This window comes from Bactrocera oleae, chromosome 6 (assembly GCF_042242935.1).
Source record: "Bactrocera oleae isolate idBacOlea1 chromosome 6, idBacOlea1, whole genome shotgun sequence".
NCBI classification, from domain to species: Eukaryota; Metazoa; Arthropoda; class Insecta; order Diptera; family Tephritidae; genus Bactrocera; species Bactrocera oleae.
The window spans coordinates 61475123-61482077 of NC_091540.1; positions in this window are offsets into that span (position 1 = coordinate 61475123).

Sequence of the window (6955 nt, forward strand, 5' to 3'; positions counted from 1 at the left end):
AAGAACTTGGCTTTGATCGATCAGTTTATATGATCCCCATTACCCGATGATCACAAAACGACTACAACGGAGTATAACGTGACTAAAATTCACAACCCCGTATTGACAGACTGCCGATCGAACGTGCACGAATTAGCTATTAATGTAGGCATCTCAAAAAACCGTGTGGGTCCGCGGTCGCCACTGCGAAATTGGTGAATTGGCAAACTGCTGCCCCGTCCTCGCTATTATTATCAAAATTTGCCTACATAGAATTTCTTTTCATTTCCAAAAGTCAAACATTCTTCACCGGGTAGAAATACGAGTCGAATGAGAAGGTTATCACCGTCACGGAGCGCCATCTTGGAAACCAGTTCCAGAAAAAATAGTTTTCAGACGGTTTATGAAAGTTAAAGTATCGCTGGGTCAAGTGTCAGGAAGACTGGTTTTTTCTCAGAGGTATTATCGTAATGTAAAACCCACAAATTGGTAATCTACGCGACAGATTCGTATTACTCTTCCCAAAATGCTGATAAATTTCAAGTAACGCTTTTTATGATTCATGATTCAAATCTATGAATTTATTTAGCATCTCTTTAAGTGATCTAATATCAACAAAATCACTAATTTGCGTTCAGCGTATGGAAATATTTAAAACTCTTTTCTATTCTTGTTTAGATTACTACGTGAATAGCAAACTACAACAACTATGCTTCAAGTCATTCATTTTCACAAACAGGTGTACTCTAGAATCACGTTCTCCAGGTCAATTGTTTCTCATGTGTCCAGTTTCAGCGATTCCTCGCTGTTAATGAGTAATCCAACTCTTTCTCACCTCCTTACTTGCCTTAATTGCCACAACTACTTTCAGCGCAAGAAAACAAATTATGAACCAAGATAATGAAAATTACATGGATATTTTGTAATCGATCTTTCACAACGCAAACGACACTTATTAGAAACTCGCGTGGTCCCTCATTTAAGGAACTACCTCAATCATAAACGTCTTGTGCCCAATTACAAGTACGGAATGCCTGTATCTATGTTATATATGTATATGTATGTATGCGAAAGTGCAACAACAACAACACAAATACATACGCTAAGCTACAACAACCACCGCTGGGATAATTGTAGTAACTGGCAGGCGAAATAATATTAGAAACTCAAATACAATCAGAATCCTTCGGTATCCTACGGTGTAGCGTGGAAGCGAAAACATTTGAAAAGGTATACATGTACATATCTACTACATTAAAATATGTATATCTTTTGTTTAAAATGCTATATATTACTTTTTATGTCACGCTTTGTTATTTGTTTTAATTGGAAATTTGATGAATGAAGGTTTTCATAACGTTTACTATAATGCTTTCGATTGAGCAAATTTAGGATTTATTGGTTGGTAGTAATATACAACATAGAATTTTATTCACATGAGTATGAATATATATATATAGATATTAAAAAAAAAAATTCTTTCATCTTTCAATCAACTTCGATCTGTTGATGAATATATGCACTAAGAAGTGTTTTCTTTCATTTAAAATCCGATTAGTTTTGATATTCGAAAATGCTTGTCAAAGTCAGAGTTGATTACCGAGCTTATTCTTCGACAAGGATCTTAGCAAAATTGCTTTTTATTATAGTCCATTGAGTGCACTGCTGGAAGCCTAAACTTCTAGTAGCTAGAATAACTAAAAAGAGTTACTCATCAAAGTCCATAACTCATTTTAACACACTACCATACTCAGAGATCGTAAAACATAAGTGAATCATTTCGAATTAGATTAACATCAGACATTATTCCTAAGGAAGCAAAAAAGGCCAATTTTTAGGTGTTTAAATCCACTTATAGCAAATCGAGATCAACCCAAGGTTAGAGCCATTAAAAAAATGTAACGTGTAATCTTTAATTTCTTTTTTCTTTTTCAAGAATCACTTCTATTGTATATATAGCAATGTATAACGAGGGTAATTAAATAGTAAAACAACGAATACAACCTGTAGCCTTATACAAGGACAAAGCTCGTGCAATATGCCGCAAAGCAGTTTGTATGATGTATATAGCTTTCATTGTAGTAGTTTAATAACTAACCTTCAAATACTTCACTTTTATAGTAAGCAAGTATGCTAAGACAGAATTAACGTCATGTCAACATTAAACTGCTGGTTTATGAAATTTGTAAGCCTGAACAACGTTCTTCTAAATTCGTGATCAGAGTACAGCTTTAGCGAAAATGGTTTTGGATATGACGTCAAACTACATCTAGGATACTATTTAACGTTAGATGACCATTTTTGTCTCGGCAAAATCCGGAACGGTTTTTTTAGTCATCGATTTCTTTCCGTATTACAATTCACTGAAAAGCGCGACATACAATTGGTAAGAGAGCAACACAATTTTATTCAATTAATTTTTTTTTTTTAATTTCTAAGCTCTGTCGGGGCGCTTAACTCGGAATTCGTACTGTCAGAAACCAGGACAAATGGTCAGCTAAGTTCAACATCAATTGTTACAATATAAACGCAAATTGATAATTCCTCGATATAACTAATAGCTGGAATTCAAGCATCATGCGGCTTGTTATTGAAAAGAAATATGGCTTATTGGTGAAACTGGAATATTGTGGGGTTGAAGAAGGCGGAAAACATTTCCTGGCATCTCGAAAGCAATTACAAATTTTAATAAATAAACGACGAAATCTGACAGTTAGTAAGCCTTCAGGTTTCAAAGTTTGCTTCATTCCCAATTTCCATTTTATGCTCTGTTGTTCTTATATTATATTGTGGAAACAACTACGTACGAATTGCGTTGAGTGAAGTGAGCATGAGATGAAATGAGTCGCCGATTACAAAGCTAATGGTGTAAATGGTGAGGCGAATAAAATCATCTAACTTCAGCCCATTATGTCCGCCAGATTTTCCCAACGAACTTCTTTGAAGAATTATTTGTAGATGACTGAAAGGTCGAACATATTAGACGTTTTATAAAACTTGCAGCTCCCAATGGCTTGTGTCGTCTAATCAGGAAAACACTCTTGAAGGAAACATAGAAAAGGTTAAAGGAGAAAGAATCAACGGACAGAGGTTGACACTGTGATGTATGTTCTTGGTTCACTGTTATGGATGGATACATGTGACATCCTTGCTTATCTCAATCTGCCTAGAGGCGATTGGATACATACGTATATAACATGGTTTAACAACTTTCAAGGTTTTCAGAAATCGACAAAAACTACAAAAGTTTCCATATCCCCCTATCAAGTATTTGAGTCCTTTGAGTTGAAGAGTTGAAGGACTTTAGTAATCTTTTGTATGTATATTATGTAACTATATAAATGTATGTGTTGATATCAGTATTTTTGAAATAATTCTTCATTTCAAATAATATACTTTTTACAACTGATATTTTATACAAATGAATAATGTTGAGAAAGTTTTTAACAAGCGTGTTATTAAAAATGCGAACAACTCAAGTTTGGCGGGTGCAGCCTACAACAACAAGTGTTTGCAATATCCTTTAACCCTTTAATATTTTGCACAATATTATAATAAGTTTATATGCAACTACACGTATATTAGGGTGGGGCGAAAAATTTTATTTTTGCTTAGTTTATAGATTATAAAAAAAAAAATAATTTTTGGACAAAAAAATTTTTTTTTACCATCTAGAGACGGTAAATTTTTTCAACTTTTTATTTCGTAAACAATTTTTGATAAGTGTTCTAGAAGCTGTGCAGAGTCCTCTTTCTGGTCAATTAACAGTTATCAACTTAAAAAAAAATCTTAAACGACAACATGCTTTCCTTAAGTGTTAAAATAAATTTTGATCAAAAACCGTCACATTCGGTAATTTTTATATAAATGTAAAGAGTTTAAACCAAAGAAAATTTTAACTCGAAATTTACTTTAACTGAAGCAGCCGTAAAAAATTTTTTTTTGTTCGCTCCACCCTAACGTAAGTATATATATTTATGAGTATTAACTATATATGTATTAATAGCAGCCTGCATTAGTAAGTGTTTGTGTATTTGTATTAATGTTGGTGTTGTAAAATAAGTGGCTACAAAAGTTTCGTGCCTTTTAATTTCCTCTCAAGGATATTGACACATTCAAGCGTTGAATGGCTTCATCATTAACCGCTGCGCGAATAGCATAAGCAGCGAAGCAGCAATAACAAAAACAACAAAAAGTGACTACTTGAAAGGAGCAACAACATTACACACACAAATTATGCACTCAAGTACTCATTCGCCTATAACAAAGATAATTAAGGACAACAACAAAAACTGCTGCAATAAACGGATGTGCATACATACATACACACTTACATATATATATATACATATATATGTATATATACGGTTATAGACATACATATAAATGTATATGGTATATAAATGTATACAATTTGTGTATGTAAATGAGCGTCAGTATATGCGCGCCAGCTCATTATTGTTGTACACATCATTATCTGCGGCAGTTGAAGTGTCGGCAACAACAACAACAAAAACAGCAAATTATAACAACACCATCATTAGGAACATCATTAAGTTTATTTTACGACAGCAACTGCATTGCGCAACGCGAAAAGCAATGTTGCCAAGGAAGGCAGCAAACCAAAAAAATTCTAAAGCAACAACAACAACAAGCTAAACTGTAATCGTTTTAGCTGCCAAGTAAAAATGACGGCAAATAAAAAGGCAAAGACTGCGAAACAATAACAATTCTATGTGTTTGTGTGTGTGTGTGTAAGCCGATGACAGCAGCAACAGAAAAAAAAGAACAATAATAATAAGAGCAACAACAAGAGAGGCAGCGGCCACTACTTTTAAACGGCGTGCAAGAGTACGTTCATTCGATTAGTTCACTAAAGAAAGAACAGAAACACAACAACAACAACAACAATATTAATAATCCTTGCAACAACAACAACCATAATAACAATTACAAAAACAAATAAAATTGCTGTAACAACAACAACAACAACAACAACAAAAATGGCTACAACAACAAAAACTAAACTAACAATTACAACAACAACAATTACAAGTGTGCGAAAACAACAACAACAACACTAATATTTACAACAACAACAGCAAACACAGAAGAAATTACAAAAACAACAATACTGGTGCTTACAACAATAACAACAACAATTCCAAGTGAGCGAAAATAACAACAGCAACAATGTGCCACAATAACAGCGCGCAACATTTGCGATTGTACTCGCTGACGATGATGTTGGCAGGCTGCAAACAGGCATCCAACCAACCAACCGGCGAATCAGTCATGCCTAGCCATGCCGAGTCAAGCAAGGAATAATAATAACAATGGAAAAAATGTAACATCTGCTCCTTTTATGATTTCGGAAAAGCTGAAAACTCAAAAACACACACAAGTAATAAAAGCAACAAATGCAACAACAACAATAACGACAACAAAAGCCATAATATTAATGTATTATTTCGTTGGCAGCGGTGTGCGCTCACAGATACCGACACACAGCCGCACAAACTCACAAACACACACTCACACGCATATGCGCACCTTTGTCTGCAGAGTGTTGTACGTTTTTATTGTAACTGTTTTGGCATTTCGTTGCTTGCACACGTTTCCCTTTCTCACTTCGCTTCGCTTGCTGCAGTCACAATATAATTTTACAATACAGATTTATGTTTGAATGTGTATATGTGCGCGTGATAGAGCCTTCGTTGGTATAACTATCGCTTGTTGACACTATATTTTAGTGTTATTGTTGTTGTATCGGTTCTCATGAATGTGAACTTGCAGTTAAGACAAACTTATTGCACCAGCGCTCATGCGCTGAGAAATTTTCGCTTTTAAGCCGGCGGCATCAATACTGACAGCGTTTACTATACTCGTAGGACAACGAGGAATGCGCCTGTGAACGGGAATCCTAGTACAGCAAGATACATATATGCAAATTAGGGTGGTCTTTAAAAAATTTCGGATGAAAATTTTTTACAACAACAAATTGCTTAAAATTGGTACGGAGGCTTATATTATAGTAAGGACGAAGATATGTATGTGCGCGAATTAAAATTTTTTGAAAAGTGGTCATGGCCTAGCCCCTAAAAGGTTTTATGTACATATCTCGCATACCACTAAAGTTGTATGAACTAAACATCTTGAAATGTTTCAGACCTCTCGTTATGCTTTGCGAAAATGGGTTAAGGAGTTATCATATCCACTTATAAGTAAAATACACCGTTTTTTGTGACTTTTTTTTGAAGAAGCATTTTATTTAATAATAATTTAAATAATTTAATGTACTTTAACGATTGCGGATTCATTTTGAAAAATTTTGGATTCCCTTAATCCCGTAGCCGATATCTAGGTGGGCGTCCGAAGCAAGGCATTTAAGGGTGAGGCAGGTTTTTCTGCTTGGAATTATCTCAAAATGCCGCCTCCCCAAAAAAAAGTCGTTTGTGAAAATATATAAAATTCAAAGTGCAAAAAAACACTGATTCGTTCGATAATTACCTGAATTTAATAATATTTGGGGGTTCTGGTTATGTATGTTTATCGAACCATAAGTTTTCAAGTCCTCTTATAACCAATGTAAGGATCTCAGTGGTTCCGCTCTAGTTCCGAAAATATCGAATCAGTCCCGAATTTATTCCGAAACTATTTTTCTATTTTGCATTATAATTCCTAAATATTGATAAATTTTTATGTTCACTGTGTCTGTATGAATTTCAAAATAGTCCCGAACAAATCACGAAAATTGTCGAAGTGAACCTGAACTGCTTTTGTACTTTTTCGTTGCATACTAGTACGTAACGGGTAACAATACTTTCCCATAATAAAAAATACCCTATTTAAAACACTAATTAGTTAAATTAATTGATTGGCTTATTATAAAAAAAAATGTAAACTTAATAATACAAATTAATAATAATCTGCCGGATACCGAGTATGAGAAAGTCAATGCCTTTGGCTGACTTTT